The sequence below is a fragment of the Petaurus breviceps genome, unplaced genomic scaffold, assembly GCF_028583685.1.
Source record: "Petaurus breviceps papuanus isolate PSGF00001 unplaced genomic scaffold, PetGlider_PUasm1.0 176, whole genome shotgun sequence".
NCBI classification, from domain to species: Eukaryota; Metazoa; Chordata; class Mammalia; order Diprotodontia; family Petauridae; genus Petaurus; species Petaurus breviceps.
In genome coordinates, this window is record NW_027185771.1 from 25,259,600 (window position 1) to 25,279,063 (window position 19,464).

The 19,464-nt window shown below is 37.7% G+C and overlaps 1 pseudogene; it reads right to left on the bottom strand.

Annotated features, from left to right (window-relative positions):
- Positions 1-17,045: 17,045 nt before the first annotated feature.
- LOC138159537 (peroxiredoxin-6 pseudogene) lies at positions 17,046-17,706 on the bottom strand (annotated as a pseudogene).
- Positions 17,707-19,464: the final 1,758 nt, after the last annotated feature.

Consider the following 19,464-nt stretch of genomic DNA (forward strand, 5'->3'; position numbering starts at 1 on the left):
GTCAGTTTCTACATAACTTCTTTTCACTGCCTCAAATAAGGCACCTTCTCATTTGTAACAATCTACCTTAATCTTAAGATGAGAAATCCACTTTTCTGTCAGATGACATAAATTTTCATTATACAATTATCCCGTTGTACCCAAATAATACTTTAACTCAATTTTTCAACAACAAATTCCTAAAAATAATAATATAAATTAATTAGCTAATGAGAAATAATGCACTATATCTTTATCATCAGTCAGTACATTTGCCTCTGAATGGGCAGCTTTCACTCAAGTTCCTCATACTTCTCTATGATTTTACTCAAGTATTTTCATCAAAAGGGCAACTTTTCTCTCAGGTACTTCAGAAGGCTGAGCCTCTCCTCAAGATGCTTTTGGTACTTCAAAAGGCTGAGCCTCTCCTCAAGATGCTTTTCTTTCTGTTTCTCACCTAAATGTCCTTGGTTCTCGCCCCTTTCAGTAAACAAACTGTCTACATAAGAAAGGGGAATTATCTTACACCAGAATTTATGTTTTCCAAGTTTAGCATGCCAGAAGCTAATTATGGTGATCATCAGATCTGGACTTAGAGCTGAAATCTGCAAAAGAATTGTATAGAAACTTTCCTCTCCTATTGGAAATTGATATCCCATTATAAAGATGAATTGCCTTCAGTTTTTCTTTTGTTTTCTGGTCAAATTCCACTTACACTGAATAGTATCTTGTCTAATACCTCAATTTTTTTAATGTCAAAGTGTAAAATAAGTTTTCAAAGTATAAGAGTATTAAATTATCCTATTGCTGCTAGTATTACCAGTTGTATGTCAATATGTACAAACTAAATAAACTATGTGTGGAACTTTGGAATTGACTAGAATGGTTCTCTACAGCCTGTAGTCATGTGTGGTATGCTACAAACAATCTTTGACAGTCGAAATGTGAATACTGGCTCTGCTGTTCAGGGTAACTGGAAGGTGGAGAGCAGGAAAAGTGAGCACAGACACATCAAGTGTGACATACAGGAAAACAATGAGAAAACTGATTAACTGCTGTTTTTCATATAGATGTCTATAGTAAACAAAATATAAGGTGGGAAAAGTAAGATGAAACCTATTTACTTAGGGCCTTGAGAGTTAAGTAGTCAAGTGGATTTGGAGAAACAGAGTCTAGATTTAAATCTTGGCCTTGTTATCTGCACAGCATCGAATAAATCATATTTTCTCTGTGGGCACCAATTTCCTCACTAACGAGAAATTCAGATTAGAAAATCTCTAAAGCTCCTTCTACCCATTATTTGTGACTGAATGAATTTAGACTATTTAGGGGAAATAGAGAATATTTGTAAATTCTTGATAAAACAGTATTACTTTAGGAAAATTGGTTTAAGAATAGGAACTTACAAATTTTCAAATACTTTAAGCTTTGAAAATTTCCTTATGTACATATGAAGATAGCTGGATAGATGTGCATGTATACGTAGATATATGTGTGTATAAGTGTATGCAAACTTTATAGAATATATCTAAATATGTACATATGTGTATATATGTGTGTATGCATGTACACACACACACATATATATTATCACTTGCTCTTTTTTTTGAAGTAAGAAAAATGTCAATATTAGCCCCATTTTACAGAGGAGGAAATTGAGGTGCAGAGCCTTTAAGACTTGTCCAGTTATACAGATCTATCAAGCATCGGAAGCAATATTTAACCTAAGCATTGATGACTTAAAGTTAAGATCTCTTTCCACTATCCTATGCTTCCTAGATAGAGTTCTTCTTGAATAAAACTTGACTTTTCAAAATCAATAGGACTTATTTTGGGGGAAATTTGAATTTAACCTTTTGAATGACTGATGTAATTGTTATTGTATGAATTTACTGGGCCCTAAATACTTGGGATTTCTTGCACGTAGAGACGCCCAGATTACATACTGTCCTGGAGTAGTACTTTACAGAGCAATAACTTAGTGATTGGAGAGAGTTTATTTTATAATTTCCAGGAGGTAGCAGGAGCACGCAGAAACTCTAGCTCATTATATGAAATAAAGGTACTAAAGAGGAAGGCCAACAGAGTTTCAACCAGTAAAGGTCATAGGTTACATGCAAAGTGACTACTTGTGTTTATCATTTCAGATTTACATTTTATATATCATTTTATGTTCCAATGTGCTTTTATAATCATTTTAGTTATTTACCTTTGCAATGCAAGATTCCTCATTTGCATCCGCAAATATCTGCTCCTCAGTATAGCTGCCCACTAGTAGGCTTAATTACTTCAATAAAATTCATTGACATTCTAAGACATAAACTTGCTTCATAGCTATACTCTTACTGTATCTACTAATATTAAAAGTTGATGCATGAACATTTTTAGATATATTTTTGCCTGAGTCTCTTGAATATGGAGAACAAGCTTCTGGTTATGACAGTGAATCATGGAAACAATCTGGATAAGAGTATGAATAAGTTTAAATCAATATAAAAGAATTTAAATTAGAAAGGCACCTTCCTAATATTTATAATACTAACAGTTCACATGTCTATGTTACTTTGCAAGGAGCTTTTGTCACATTCTCCTCATCAAAAAAGGAAGGAAGGAAGGAAGGAAGGAAGGAAGGAAGGAAGGAAGGAAGGAAGGAAGGAAGGAAGGAAGGAAGGAAGGAAGGAAGGAAGGAAGAAAGGAAGGAAGGAAGGAAGGAAGGAAGGAAGGAGGGAAGGAAGGAAGGGAAGGAGGGACAGTGCAAGGGAGGGAGGGAGGAATAGATAAGGTCAAGTTATTTTGACCTACATTTTAAAGATGAGAAAACTGAGAACCAGATTAGGGAAGAGATGTATTCATAGTAACATCACTAGTTAGAACTGAAGAATAAATTCAAACCCAGGTTCTCTGATTCCAAGTCCAGGACTATTCTCACTATACAGGAACTCACTGTGAACCAGTGAGTTTATCATCTAGCATTTATTATTTATTTACCATGTGCCAGATGCTATACTAAGCCCTGAGGATGCAAAGGAAGAGAAATCAGTTCGTGTTCTCAAGAACCTCACAGTCTAATTGGGGAGACTATATGAAAACAGGTACATACAAACAAGATAGGAACAGGATAAATTGGGGTTGATCAACAGAACGAAGTCACTAACATTAAAAGAGGTCATGAAGGCCTTCTTGCAAAACATAAGAATTTAGCTGGTACTTGAAAGAAGTCCCATAACTAAACATACAACTTCTGGTGAATTATTATTTGTGATCAGATCAATACTGATTGAACACAGAATATTAACTATTCTCATTCAATTTATAGAATGTTTAATTGAAATTAAAATTAATCATGATAGTTGGAAAATAGGTATTAAGGGGTAGAAAAGTTAAATTCATTTTTTTCATTCACTAAATGATTTAGTCATTTAGGACTTACTATTTAAAAAAATACTATATGCATGACACTGCTGAAGCCTAGGAGATACAAAAACAAAAACGGTTCTTGTCTTCAATGAGCTTACATTCTAGGGGGTTAAAGAACATGTTAATAACTATACATATATAATGTGCATATATAAACATACAAATACACATGCACATGCATATATATATATATATGTACACATATATTTATATACATACACATTGTAGCAGCAAGCACCCCAAGCATCCCCAGGGTAGTTGCCAGCACAGGTTCTTAGATCTGCTTTGTTAAAGGAAAGCAACTCAAAATGGGTTAACAAGCTTACTTTAATCAGTCAAATATGTATTGTTTACCTAGTTCAGGGGGAAAAGGTCAGCACCCTGAAATTCAGAGTATACAGACAGAATTATCAAGACAGAGAAACAGATTAAATAGACAGGTTTCCAAACCGTCCAACCATTACATCTGTACCAAATCAATCTCTGGGTTTTTCAAAGCTGGGGGGCTCTCAACAATGGCTTCCCAGAGTATCATCTGATCAAATCACAGAACACTTCTCAGTGAGACCCAAAACAAAGCCTCACATCAGGGATTATATAGCCTTCTCCTGGCTCAGAGAATGTAACAACCTTCTGGACCCACTGACCAATCAAAAGGTATCTACTGAAAAACAAGCCTCCCACCCCAGGCTCCAGGTGTACTTTAGCCTAGGGGCAGGGAAGATCTTAAAAACTTACATTCCCATTACACACATATATACATACATACATACCTACATACATACACACACACACACACAGAAGATGGAAGGTAATATCAGAGAACCAAGGCACTTAGCCACTAAAGGGGACTGTAAAACACCTCCTGAAGAAAGGGAATCGAGTTGAGTTTTGAAAGGTCAGTTAAGAAGTAGAAGTAAGGAGTAAGGGCATTATAAGAATGGAGGAGAGAATGCAAAGATGAGAGAAGCATCCTGTTGTGGATATATAATTTAAAGGCCATTCCTTTTGGCCATGAGGACTCATTTAACTGAATTGTAGTGGAACTCTGGAGATACCCTAAATAAGCATTTTCCATAAATCATTTCTCTTCTTTCTGCTGGCTAAGTTGTGAGGATGACTCTCAGAATCCCTGGGGAGGATGCCACTCATGAGTTCATGTCCTCACAGGAAACCTTGTGTCTAGGATGGGCCACTGTAGCAGCAAGCACCCCAGCATCCCCAGGGTGGCTGCCAACACAGCTTCTTAGATCGGCTTTTCTAAAGGAAAGCAACTCAAATGGGTTAACGATGTTGCTTTAATCAATCAAACATATCATTTACCGAGTTCAAGGGAAAATGGTCAGCACGCCAAACTTCAGAGAATACAAACAAGTTACAAGCAGAAGTTACAAGAAGACAGAGAAACAGATCAAGCAGACAGGCCTCCAACTGTCTGACCATTACATCCATACCTAGTCACAGTTACCAGAAAGGGAAGCACCAACATCTGGGTTTTAGAAGCAGCAGGGCTCTCAATGGCTGCCCAAAGTCTCATCTAGTCAAATCAAACAAATTTTCTCAGAGCGAGCCCGAAAACAAAGCCTCACATCAAGGTTTATATAGTCTTCTCCTGGCTCAGAGAATGTCACAACCCTCTTGATCCACTGCCCAATCACAGAGCACCAAGGTATGGGCATTCCTGAAAACCGAGCCTCCTGCCACAGACTCCAGGTGTACTTAAGCTTATCAAAGGGCCTAGGGGCAGGGAAGACCTTAAATTCCCATTCCCATAACAGCCACTTCCTTTTTCTGTCTTCTTTCCTTAAGTCCAGGGCTTTGGGATATCTCATAATGCTTCTGTTGTTTTCTCTGCTTTTGGACACCTCATCACTGGAGGATCAGCAAATGCAAAGGTTGCAGAAGCAAGAATCACAGTGGAAGTGACCAAGAGCCATGGTGAAGTAGCAGGAAGCAGTTAAACACAGATGACGCCCACCCCTCAAAAAAAGCCTCAAAACAATTTGAGGAAATGTGCCAGATTGAATTTTCATGGGGAAATCAAAGAAAAAACAATCACAATGAGGCATTTCTTCAGCTTAGGTCAACACTTGAAGACAGAGATCTGCAAAAAGCTGGAAATGCATCAGACTAGGAATATGCTGCATGGAAGAGGTTGTATGCCAGACAAGTGGAGGTCCTACAGTCATACCTCAGCACCCCAGACCAATACAGGGGCACCTTGACAGGAAAAGGTTCCAATTAGCAGCTCTGTTACCTGCTTCCCAGTTTGTTTCAGGTCAGAGATGGAGGACAGACTGAGGAAGGGACTTATGCCTAAAAGTGGCAGTTCAGGGTAAGAAACACAACAGGTCCTGGGCTGTTTACCAAGAGAAATGCAAGTTCAGAAGCAAGTAGTAGATGTGTGGCTCAGATTCCAGGAGCAGAAGTGAGATTCAGTTCCAGGTTCTAGCCCAGTCTGAAGTCTAAAAAAAAAAATAAAGCAGGTCAATAATCATGGACCAAAGATGAATCTACAATTTTGTCACTCTGAATCAGCAGAGCTTTCCAGTTGGTTTATGAGGGCAGAGTTCAACAGCAATCCACTGTTCCTCTGATACATGTCAGGAACTTACAGAGTTAGGCAACAGTCAGACTTTACCCTAGATCAGACAACTTCGGGAGCATTGAAAGCTTACAGAACTGATGTCCTAGAAAAAAAACACAAGATTACATATGTGTGTATGTATATATGTATATGAAGTTGCAAGAGTACCAACCCAGATTTTTCTTCCAATACAGGTCAAAGTTAGAAAGTATGAATGAGCCAACAAACAAAAAACAAGAATCCTCCGATGAGAATTGTGGTGACAGGCAGGAATGCTCAAGAAACAAACCTAGAAGAAAATAAAATGACTTTCAAATATCTACACACAAAACCTCCAAAAAAATTCAGCTTGGTCACAAATTCAACTGGGATTCCCTGAAAAGATAAATTGAGAATTCCCAAAATGGTTTAATTTTTTTTGTCAATAAAATGAAAAAATAGAGGCAAAATAGGGGGAAAAAAAGAGAACTATGGAAGAAAGAATTTGACAGGGAATTTATAATTTAGCTCAGTAGGTACAAAAGTTTGCCCAAGCAACAAACTCATTGAAAATTAGAATAACTTAAATAGAAGCAGATGATTTCATAAGAAAATAAGAAATATTAAAATGAAGGCAAAAGATTGAAAATTAGAAAATGTAAGGTATCTCATAGCAAAAACAAATTAACTTGAAAACAATTTGAGGAGAAAAAATTGAAGAACCACTAAACTACCTAAATAGAATGACTAAAAAGAGAGTTTAGATATCTTATTTCATGAAATTCCACATCCTCTAGAATGAGAGGGTAAAGCAAAACTGGAAAGAATCCTTAATGAAACCCTAAAATGAAAACTCCCAAGAACATTATAACCAAAGTCTACAGCTTCCAGGTCAAAGAAAAAATACTGCTATCAGACAGAAAAATAATTCAAGTACTAAAGAGTCACAGTAAGGATCACACATAATTTAGCAGCCACTTGGAATAAAATATTCCAGAAGGCAAAGGATATAGCCTTATAACTAAGAATAAATTAGCCAGAAAAACAGTTTATAATTCTACAGAGGGAAAATGTACTTTTAATGAAATAGAGGACTTCCCTTTTTTTCTGGTGAGAAGACCAGAGCTGTATGGCAACTTTAAAGTTCAAACACATGAGCTAAGAGAAACAGAAAAAGGTAAACATGAATGAACAGTAATAAATGATAAGAAAAAAAGATTAAACTGCATACATTCTACCATGAGAAGATGATAAATGTGTCCCCTCTAAACCCTATCATCATCAGGGGTCACAGAGAGGGTCTAATTAGACAAGGCCTGGAAGTGGTTCTGTTATATCTCAATGAAATTATGAAAAGAAGGGAAAGACAAGGTAAAAGGAATACTTTGGAGCAAGGGAAGGGGAAAGAAGGTAAAGAGTTATCTCAAATAATGAGGGGACACAAGTAAACATCTTTATATACAAAGAGAAGAGAATTGGGGTTGACACTTGAAGCTCTCTCATCTGATTTGTTCAAAGAAGCAAAGAATATACATACAGAGTTAGGTACAGAAATATGTTTCACTCAACAGGAAAATGGGAGGGAAAGTGGAGAAAGGAAAATTAAAAGAAAGATAGATCCAGGGAAGGAGAATGCTAAATAACACCAAGGATGAGTGAAAATATTGATATCTCTTTTTGAGGTGATAAAAATTGTAAATTGAGGGGATGTCCATAAATTGGGGAAAGAGTAAACAAGTTATGGTATATGAAAGTGATGAAATGTTCTTATAAGTTAAGGAATAATGAAGGGAATGGTTTTAGAGAAACCTGGAAAGACTTATGTAAACCAAGGCAGGGTGAAATGAACCGAATCAGAAGAACCATTTATTCAATGACAACAATATGGGGAAGACAAACAACTTTGAAAGAATTAGGAACAAGATGGCAGAGTAGAGGGAGTAATACATCCAAACTCTCCAAAATTCCTATCCCCCAAATTTTAAAATAAGTCCTCAAATCAAATTTTGGAATGGCAGCAAAAGTGTGAGAATTTTTTTTTTTTTCAGACTAAGACAATTTAGATGGTTTTCAGCAGAGATATGTGACACCAGGTTTGGGGCTGGCCCTAAGCACTCACAATGGACACCACCAGAAGTGGACCTTAAAGGCAGATGATATTAGCAGCTTCTGGAAACCTCAGTCCAGAGGTTGTAAGGGGGTTGGACAATAGGTTAGAAGGCCATTATGAGGACGTTTGCTGGCACTGGATGAAGTTGAGGCTGATTAACCACTGTATTTCCCATATGCAGTGTAATGGCAAACAAAGTAGTACTTTACTGTTTGTTTCAGCTGTTCAATTACCTTTGAGCCCTGCCTTTGACTGTGTCAAGTGATTGTTGGAAACAATGTACATTGTGTTGCTGTTAATAGGCCTAAGGGAGTTTGGAGACCTTCTCTGCCCTTAATAGGCCTAATGTCATGACATGGAGTCTATGGTGGGATAAGCTTGCAAAAGAGCAGAACAGGAAGGGTGGAACAGGAAAGAAGCAGAGCAGACAAAAACTACAGCAGGAGCTGGGACGAAGCAGAACTAAGAGGGAGAAAGTTTGTGATTTCAGCACTCTGTCTGTTGGTCTGTCAGACAAAAGCATCCTGTCTGTTATTTTTAGATAGAAGTCCTGAAAGAGGACTTTACTGCTTTTACAAAAGCATTGAGACTTTGCTGCTGTTACAGAAGCCCTGAAAGGACTTTACTGCTGTTTACAGAAATCCTGGGACTTTACTGTTGATTTGTGCTTAAAAGCCTCGTCTGTTGAGTTGTGTTACTTTGTCAGACAGAAAGTGAACTGAGATGATAGTGCTGGCAATGTGTGTGTATATTGTTGTAGCTCTGTTAAGCTTTGTCTTCCTAGAAACAGAAACTTTGAAGAGCTTGGAGTAAGAGCAGGAAGCTGAGATATAGAACCAGAGCAGAGGGATGCCTACCTGTGAACCCAGGCAGTAGCTTGAGGTGGACAGGCTAGCCCCTGGAAGAGGAGTCATGGGGTTTGGAAATCAGCCTTGAGTTAAGGCGAAAGAGAACTTTACTTGGGTACTCTGCACTGACTGATGAGATTGTGACTTATTGTGACATAGGGGTGGATGGTGTTTATACTTTTTGCTATTCCTTAAGGATGATTGAATGTCAGCCTCTAGTAAAGATAAAAGAAGACTTTACTTGGATACTCTCTATTGACTGATGAGATTGTTACTTACTGAATAACCTGTTTTATTTAAGACTATGTGGCCACCTTAGTAATAAGGTGTTATATTATATTATTGTCAATGTTGTGCTTTAGTTTCTTGAATGTTTTGCTTTAGTTTATTGCTGAATAAATAGAGAGTTCACTATACTATTCGATTGGATACTTAAAAGTTATTCACAGCAGCAGTCCTCAGGAGAGCTACTCACTATTGGCTCTACATGCAGTTCTAGGTATCAATTCCAGGGTGGAGAGGAATGCCTACGGTTGGTCACAAGGGATTGGGGGCCCTGGTTGCAGTTCTGAGGCGATGAAGAGCACGAGGACTTGTGGCTGTAAGAGAGCAGGGAACCTGTTTCCAACTTTAGAGCCAAGAGGAGCACTAGCATTTAAAGTGGTAGGGAAAGAATGCTAAAAAGGCTGGAGCCAAGACTTTGGAGGTAACACAGGGGCTTCGCTGACCTCTCCCAAATGCCCTACCAAAAAAACTTTAAATAATGACTCAGAATGAATTCTGGAGTGTCAGAACCCACAAAAAGAAGGAGTGAAAACTTTTATAGCCCAAGACAACTTAGAATTTCGGGAGGAAAGGTCTGTCAAAGAGTGGAGCACAGCTTTGTACAGGTGAGCACAGGATATACTCCAGCAAAAAAGCAGCAGGCTTTGGGGCAACTAAGTCAGTGGAGACAGCAGAGGCTTTCAGAGCTCCTAACTTACTGGTAAGGAGACTAGACACCTGGTCAGAAGGAGATTACAGAGATCTTTCTGCTGGCACTGGGTACAGGACACTCTGGGGTAATAGTTCCAGGGTGAGGAAGAGTACTAGAACACCAGAGCTTGTGGCAGCAGAGAAGCATGGAGCTTGGTTACAGTTCCAGGATGGAAAGGAGTTCTTGTGGTTTCTCACAGACCAGATCCAAGCACAGGACAGGAGAGCAGTAAACAAATGCCTTCTCATAAATCACATCACCTTGAAAAAACTCTAAACTTATATAAGACGCCCAAAATTAGCTCTAAAGACAACTGCACAAAAATCCTGAAGGTTAGGACAGTGCCGTCTCCACCCCAAGAGCAAAGCCTAACTTTAACATAAAGTTAAAAGTCAAGAAGTAGGTTGTGAAAATGAGTAAACAACAACAAAGGATCTGACCATAATAACTATGGCTCTCAGAAAGATCAAAACACAAACTCAGAAGACAAAAAAAATTCCCAAATTGCAACATCCAAAGCCTAAAAATAGACAAATGGGTCTCAGGCTCAAAAAGAACTCTTGAAAGAGCACAGAAGAGATTTTGAAAATCAAATAAGAGAGGCAGAAGAAAATTGGGGAAGGAAATGTGAGTAATTCAAGAATATCATGGAAAAAAAAGTCAACACCTTGATAAAGGAGGCACAAAAACACAGTAAAGAAAATCACACCTTAAAAAACAAAATAGGTCAAATGGTAAAAGAGGCAAAACAAATCCACTGAAAAGAACTCCTTAAAAACTGGGGAAGAATTTTTACAACCAATGTCTCTGATAAAGGCCTCATTTCTAAAATAAACAGAGAATTGAGTCAAATATATAAGAATACAAGTCATTCCCCAAATGATAAATGGTCAAAAGATATGAACAGGCAGTTTTCAGAGGAGGAAATTAAAGATATCTACAAGCATATGAAAAAAATGCTCTAAATCACTATTGATTAAAGAAATGCAAATCAAAACAACTCTGAGGTACCACATCTTAGCAGTCAGATTGGCTAAGATGACAAAACAGGAAAATGACAAATGCTGAAGAGGATGTGGAAAAATTGGAACACTCATACACTGTTGGTGAAGTTGTGAACTGATTCAACCATTCTGGATAGCAATCTGGAACTATGCCCAAAGGGCTATAAATAGTTTCATACCCTTTGACCCAGCAATACCACTTCTAGCGTTGTATCCCAAAGAGATCATAGAAGTGAGAGGAAGACCTATATGTACAAAAATATTTATAGCAGCTCTTTTTGTGGTGGCAAAGAATTGGAAATTAAGGGGATGCCCATCAATTGCGGAATGGCTGAACAAGTAGGGGTATATGAATGTATTGGAATATTATTGTTCTATAAGAAATGAGGAGCAGATGGACTTCATATTTACCTGGAAAGGCTTATATGAACTGATGCTGAGTAAGAAGAGCAGAATAAGGAGAAATATGTACACAATTACAGATACAATGTATGTGTGATGACCAACTATGATAGACTGGACTCTTCTCAGCAATGCAGGGTTATAAGATAACTCCAAAAGACTCATGATGGAGAGAAATCTCTACATTCAGAGAAAGAACTAGAAAGAACAGAGTTTGAATGCAGATTGAAGCAAATTACCTGCTGTCTTTCTTTTTCTTGTTTGGTTTTGTTTTCTCTTTCGCATTGTTCATTCCATCCATTACAATCCTTCTTTATAACCTGACTAATGTCTAATGTGGAATTATTTGCAGATGCTATACTTGATTGCATGCCACCATGGGGCAGGGGAGGAGAAGAAGGGAAGGAAAAAAATTTGAAACTCAAAGGATTGTGGAACTGAATCTTATAAACTAAAAATAAACAAATTAATAAAGACAAAAAAAAAGAAAACTCCTTAAAAAGTAGAATTGACAACATGGAAAAGGAGGTCTAAAGGCTCAATGAAAAAACTAATTCCTTAAAAATTAAAATTGGGCAAGTGGTAGCTAATGATTCCATGAGACATCAAGAGCCAATCAAACAAAATGAAAAGAGTAAAAATATAAAAGAAAATGTAAAGTATTTCATTTGAAAAATAACTGATGTGGAAAATAGATTGAGAAAAGACAATTTAAGAATTACTGGGGGGGAGGGGACAGCTAGGTGGCACAGTGAATAGAGAACTGTCCCTGGAGTCAGGAAGACCTGAGTTCAAATCTGTCCTCAGACATGTAACACTTACGTAACATGTGACTTTGGGCAAATCACTTAACTTCAATTGCCCAGCCTTGCCTCCTCCAAAAAGAACTACTGGACTACCTGAAAACCATGATGAAAAAAAAAAACAGAGCCTAGACATTATCTTTCAAGAAACTGTCCAGGAAAACTGCCCTGATATTCTAGAACCAGAAGGTAAAATAGAAATTGAAAGAATTTACCTTCTGAAAGAGATCCCCAAATGACAATTACTAAGAATAGTATAGCCAAATTTCTGAGCTTCCAGGTCAAGGAGAAAATATTGCAAGCTGTCAGAAAGAAACAATTCAAGTATCATGGAACCACAGTCAGGATAACATAAGATTTAGAAATTTCAACTTTAAAGCATCAGAGGGCTTGGAATATGATATTCTGGAGGGCAAAGGAGCTAACATTATAACCAGGAATCACCTGCCCAGAAAAACCGAGTATAATCTTTTAGGGTAAAAATGAGTATTCAATGAAATAGAAGACTTTCAAGCATTCTTGGTGAAAAGACCAGAGCTTTCAAGTAAAACAGGTACCCCATGGTGTTCTTTTACCCTCTTCACCCTTTCCAGGATCCTAATATATTTGGTATGATTGTTGTCCTTCATTCTCAAAGAGAATCAAAAAGACATCACTATGTAAGAGTCAAGTTACAAGGCATCCAACTTTGGCTGATGTAAACGTAAGCAAAGTGGGATTGTTTTTGTTTTTGTTTTTTTCTGGAGTTCAGTTTCCTAGGCTCAGGCTAAATTGTAAACATCTGAAGACTTAACCTCCTTTGAACCCTGATAATTCACAGCTGTGCTAAGTCAAGTAGGTTTTATGCCTCCTGGCTCTGAGTTAAACAGGGGCCATGTCTTTGTTATATACATATTCTGGGATGATGGCATTTTTCTTTAGGGGCTTGCTTATGAGAAGGACCTTTTGATTCCCTGGACACAACCATGAGTAGCCATTGGTTAAGAGTCCCCCAACTACTCAGAACTTTGTTCTCTCTCTATCTGGTGGTATATTTAGGTGGTTATATTACTTTGCTCAGACAGTAAGAGTCCTGTCTATTGAATCTCTGTGCTAATCTCTCTGTTTGTATCTTTTTCATATTTAAGGTGCTGATCTTTCCCCTGAACTAGTGAATGTAATTAAAGTAAGATTGCTGACAGCTTTAAAAGTTGTCTTTTCTTTAGCAAAATAGATCAAAGAACCTGTGCTATCAGCCCACCTTGTGTGCTAGGGAGCTTGCTATTACAGCTGATCAGACCAATATGACCTCAGAATGCTCTAGTACAGGGTAGACACAAAGACCCCATGTGAACATTTGGAGTAGATTCTCTAAATTTGGGCATTTTGCATTTTTTGGTTTTGTTTTGTTTTTTGAGCTACTTCAATTCTGCTTTGCTCATAGAACAACACAGCACCCTCCCTGATTAGAGAACACCACACTGGACAGTCCTATACCAGTGTCTCCCATGTTCCACAATCAATTTCAAAGTTCTTAAGAGAGACCCTGAGAGTGTCCTTTTCTTACCTTTTTCTGAGCGAGTGCTTGTCCTGTGCGAGTTTCCACAAAATAGTCTTTTTGGCAAGTGGACATTTGACATTTGAACAACATGGCTAGCTCATCAGGGTTGTGCTCTCTAGAGTAGAGATGTGCAACCATGACATATGCAGGAAAAATACAAAATAATTTTTAAAAGAAAGGATATTAGAATTAAAAGGAGTTGTGAAAGACTTGCCATAGAAGAAAAGATTCTAGTTGGGAATTGAGAGTTTTGATGAAGAGCAGCAGTGCCCCACAGAGACGGTAGGCTTTAAAAAAACAAAAACAAAACCGTGTACTACTACACACAAGAGGAAGAAGAGGACATAGGCCAATGGGAAATAGTCTCTGTGCAGCTGCCATTGTCCTAAGTATAAGAGTAAAATAGATTTGGTTGGCTCTAGACATATTTATAGTCTGATCAGAGTCCTTCAGGGCTCAAACTTATATGTAATTTTAGACAAAGAGCCAATATGGAACCAAGAAATGACTTTCCCTTCATTGAAAGGGGAAGATAATATTATAGTTAGGACCAGTGAAATGAGGGGTATTTTCTAAATTGCCTAATAAGGTATAAGGAATGAGGGGCAAGGATTCAGGAAATTTGATTTTAAATAATGTCGTCTAGTAAGAGACTAGTAGGAAGGGTAATGTCTAGTTTCTGGTTAATAGGTGTACATTGGGAGGATGGGACAATACAAATAAATCTGGTTTTCGCCAATTATATATTAACTAGATATATTTCTTCATCTGTAAAATGGAAATTATACCTCCCTCCACTACCTGCTTTACAGGACTGTTGTCAAGAAAGTATATGATAAATTGTAATAAGCTATAGAAACATGAGCTATTAGGATATGTGTTGTAGTGCCAATGCAACATTTACAATGCCAGTGATCATGATAAAGACCATGACTATAAGTATCACATGATGTTTGATCACAAAATATACCAGATTCTCCAGGTAGAAAGCAGAACTGAAACATTTATTTAGATAACAGAAAACCAAATCCCAAAACCAGTAAGCTGATTCCATTATAGTACCAAAGATATTCAGAAGTCATAATAATGCTGAGAGCCACAGCATCCTTTAGCCTTCCCACAAACCAATACACCTTCCCACAAATCAATATGAGATCAATATTTACTCACAAACCTTTTTATTTCCTTAATGAGTATCCTCTATCTCCCACAATGTCTGGCTAGCTCTGAACCAGCTTCCTGTGGGCTCTGCTTCCCTTCAGCAAAACTCCTCCCACCACAGGCTCCATGTGACTACATTCAGCCTATCAGGGGGCAGAGTTTACTTTCAAACCAGGGGAGGTCTTCAAACTCCCCCTTAGGTCTATTAAAGGGCAGGGAAGATCTTCAGATTCCCATTCTCATTACATGTGTGGAGTGTTTTACTATAAATTACTTAATTTATACCTTAAGACAAATCTGTGATGTGTGTATGACAAATGGGAAGGATGTGATCAAGGACAAAGATGGTGGAGGTAGCCTTGGCAAAGTAGGAATTACTTCTGCCTTTAAGACAAGATACAAGGAGGAGAGAATGAGAAAACACAGAGAAGCTTTGAGATATAGAGGAGAACAGGTAGGGGAACTCACAGTTGGAATCAATATATTTATTAAAATCCAAAACAAAGTTTAAGGATCAAGTGATTTAAAGATAGAAGGGATCTTAGGAACTATCTCTAAGATATAGATCAGTATAACACTGGTGTATGTTGGAATGGAATATAGAAGTCAATATTTTCTCCTCTCTCCTCCTTAATACCAGCAGAACTGAATCTTTTCAAGACTTTTATCTATTTCCTGCCTGTGGAATGTTATAGGGTATGATCTTGATCATCTCTCTCTCCTCCTTCTCCTTTTTACTACACAGATTTAATTGGCCACACACTTTTAAATTCTCTCTCTCTCTCTCTCTTTCTATCCCTCTCTCCTTCCCTCACCCCCACACCATGTCTGTCTCTCTCTCTGACTAGGGACAATATAACAATTCTTATTCATGCGGTCTCCTTCTGTGCTGTTTTATGGAGTCTATGTCAGATGAAAAGTTAGCTGTATAATGACAATAGCTCAGAGCCCCCAGTTAGGAAATGTCTACCACTGGGACAAAGATTGAGCTCACTCCCCTAATTGAAATTCATTCTCACCTCTAGTATTTTTTTTTTTTGGCTTTTCATGCTTGTAGAGGATAACAGAATGCAAGAAAAATTTAAATAAAAAAAATTAAGCAGAATATATTACAGTGTATGATCCTGGCCAGTCACAGAAAGGAGATGTTGGGTTGATTTGTTTTTTTTTTTAGGTTCCAACTTCCCTCATTACTTAAGAGAGTGTGTTAGTTTTATTTTTTGTGTTTGGTTTTAACCTAGCTTCAAAAGGCTTTTATATGTGGCTCCACTAAAGGCAAAATATCAGAAAACTATACATTGCAAAGATATTTTATAGTAAAGAAACAGTATCTTTATCCCTCCTAGTACAGAATAGGATAGGATAGTATATAACTTCTAGTATATCTATCCCTCTAGTATATATGCTTTCATCTTATTATGAACATTTATGAACAGGTTTCCATGTCCAGATACATCATTCATTTAAAAAGGCACCCATAATCAAGGCCTTCCACAATTCTATAAACCTCTGGCAGCCATTATATGGCTTCTCTGAAATCTCAGTCACACAGTGAAATATTATTAGAAAGCTCTTTTACCCAATATAACAAAATATCTTAAGGTTGTATTCTGCTTCTCTATTATCTGCTAGAAAGATAAGAATCTCCAAGATTTTCTTAACCGTGGTAAGAACACCTGACATTGAGAAAACAAAAAGCTTTCTGAAATACCTAAATTATTACAAGTTGTTGGTCATAAACTTAAAAATTCCCAGAAGAGAGGTGAAGCTCAAAAGCAGATATGTTAAATTGTCCCTTCCCTCAAGTGGATAATTAGAAAAAATATGATTTATCTATTAGGCCAGTTAAAGAAGTCCTATTACTGCAATGCTCCTAAGTAGCCTCTTTCTAACATGCCAATGATACCAGTTGAATGACAGTGGAGATTACATTAGATCTCACAAGAATTTAAATCCCAAATAGTGCAAGTCACAGAGACAGCCAGGAGAGTACCAAGGAGTCCAGTGACTGAGCTAGAATGCTGATAAGGCACAAGAAAGAGAAATCAAGGGTGTCTTTTAATGCCATTTTCATTTACAAAGTCATTAGTAGAGAAGCCCAAAGACTCCCGGATTTCATCACCCCAAGATGTTTGCATCAATTTTTGAGGGAAGACATGATTGATAGGCTGGTATGCTTTCTGGAAGAAATCTTCAAGGAAGCCCCAGACAGACCCCAACACAGTGTTGTTGTAGTAACCTACACCTGAGAGGTATACTGTAGGTATTACTTGCCTGAAGAAAGCTCTTTGGTGAAGATGCCTTTAGGATATAGGTTTCTAGCCTCCTCATCACAGATATTTGGAATAACCATAACACTATCTCCTGCTTTCCAGTCAACAAGAATAGCAACTTTCTTGTTTGCTGTCAACAGAGGGGAATCAATCACTCTGAGGATCTCATGAAAGCACCTGCTAGTAGTTTCTGGTTAGAGAATATACAGATTCAATTTCTTATGTAGATACCACCCAAGCTGCCACAGGCACACCCTTCCCATCCCACTCATCTGGATCTAACATGCCCAAATTGATGGTCACATTTGTGATCATCAATGATAGAAAAAGACAACTTCTTTATGGGCTCATATCCGTTGCAGGCATTGATATCCTTATTCCAGACAAGATGGTCCTGGACAGAGCCAATAAAAAGGGTGATCATCTTAACACTCTGTTTGGCAAACTCTGAGGCCAGTTTTGTAGCATGGCCCACCTCTGTTGTGTACATTGGAGGAAATTCCCAAGGATGGGAGAAAAGAATACCCCATGGATCTCCAAGGAAATTGTGGAAATGGATGCAGGCAACAGTGGTGTCTGTCTCAAAGTTGGGGCCTCCTTGTCTCCAACCAGCAGACCTCTGGGCATGGCTGTGGTGGTGGTGGTGAGGAGAAGGAGAAGGTCCAAGAGGACAAGGATGAGAATAAGGCACAGCTGCAGCCAACATGGGCACTCCTTCTAAGAAAGGTGGGTTACTATCTACCATTTCAGCTCTCCTGTGACATTGAGGATTCCCTTTTCCAGCAATTGCTCAATAAATACTGAGTTGGTCTGGAAATGTTATTTTTCTAACTACTTCTCCCAATCCTGAAGTCCCTAGTCCTTGTGTCTTGAATACTGTGTGTGTGTGTGCGTGTGTGTGTGTGTACTTAAGAAGTATCCAATCTGAAGAAAATCCACTTTTCAGCTTGAAGAACCCATTAGTCCCAAATTGTTCTAGAGGCTGAGGCAATATTGATGCCAATCCAATCTCAAACCTTTGTCATAACAGCATTTAATAGAAATTTTCTTTTCTTTGGTTGGTTGTTTTATTTTGTATTTTCCCCCCACAGGTAAAGTTAGTTTCTTTAGTTTAGTTTGCTTTAGTTTAGCAAGGAGAATGACTTCTCAAATGTCATACAACTAGTAAGCAGAAGAGCCAGAAATAGAATTCAGGTTTCCAGAAGCTCAGGAGCTTCAAGGCCAGGTTATTTTCTTTTTCCATTTCTCCAAGCTGCCATTTACACTTTACTCTTTAACTGCATAAGGGAATAGAGGAAAGCAATGCTGAAAGTGAAAACAGGACTATTGGATGGACATTTAACCCCTGAAAAGTGTTTACTTTTAACTGCTAGCCCACATAGAATGAAATTGTTTAGTTCTATATTCTGTCATGACTTGATAGTTGCTGAAGGGGAACATTTTCTAAAAATCATTCATATTCATGTATATCTTTAGAAAAATATGGTATCATTATAATGAATAATTATTATGTTAAATTTCAAAATACATGATAATTCTAAATATGCAATAATTATAATTTCATCTAGCATTTTGCTTCTAACAGTCTTATGAAGGAAGTAAAAGAAGTAATGAGAGAATTATTATCCCATTTTTTACAAGTAAGAAAATCGAGGCTCAGAAAATGATAATAATCAGTCCATGGACATATGAAGAGGAACTATCAGAGCCCCTGCTCAGTCAGGTTTTATGTCTATATGTCCATCTACCTTCCTGTCACACCACACAATTGCCTTTCTAAACTTACTACCTCTAATTGATTTTTTTTTTCTACCAAGTTACAACCAGTAGGGATAACATGGCTGAATACTTTTCAAAGATCTGTCAGGGTCATGTCAGGTGTTTGCATATTTTAAGTATCTTACCCACCAGGCATCAGCACTTTAAATTTCACTAGAGGCTTTGGAGATAATAATAGCTCACATTAATAAGGAGCATTAAGGTTTGCAAAGCACTTTACATATATTATTATCCCACTTGATCCTTCTAAAAACTCTCTGACGTATGTATTATTATTATTAACCCCATCTTAGAGATGAAGAAATGGAGTCAGAGGGTGCTCATATACCACACTATGACGATTGTTGCCTATGTGACTTCGACTAAATCACTGAACTAGATTAGACCTCAGTTTCTTCATCTGTACAATTAAGAGGTTGGAACAGATAACCTCTAAGGTCCCTTCATCTCTGGATTTATCATTTTATGATCCTAAAAAAGTGAGGAATCTAAGGCTTCAAAAAGTAAAGACTCTCCCAATGTCACACAGATAGAAGATATATGAGGAAGGATTTAAAGGCAGTTCTTTCTGATTTTGATTCCTGCAGTCTGGTCACATCATACGGC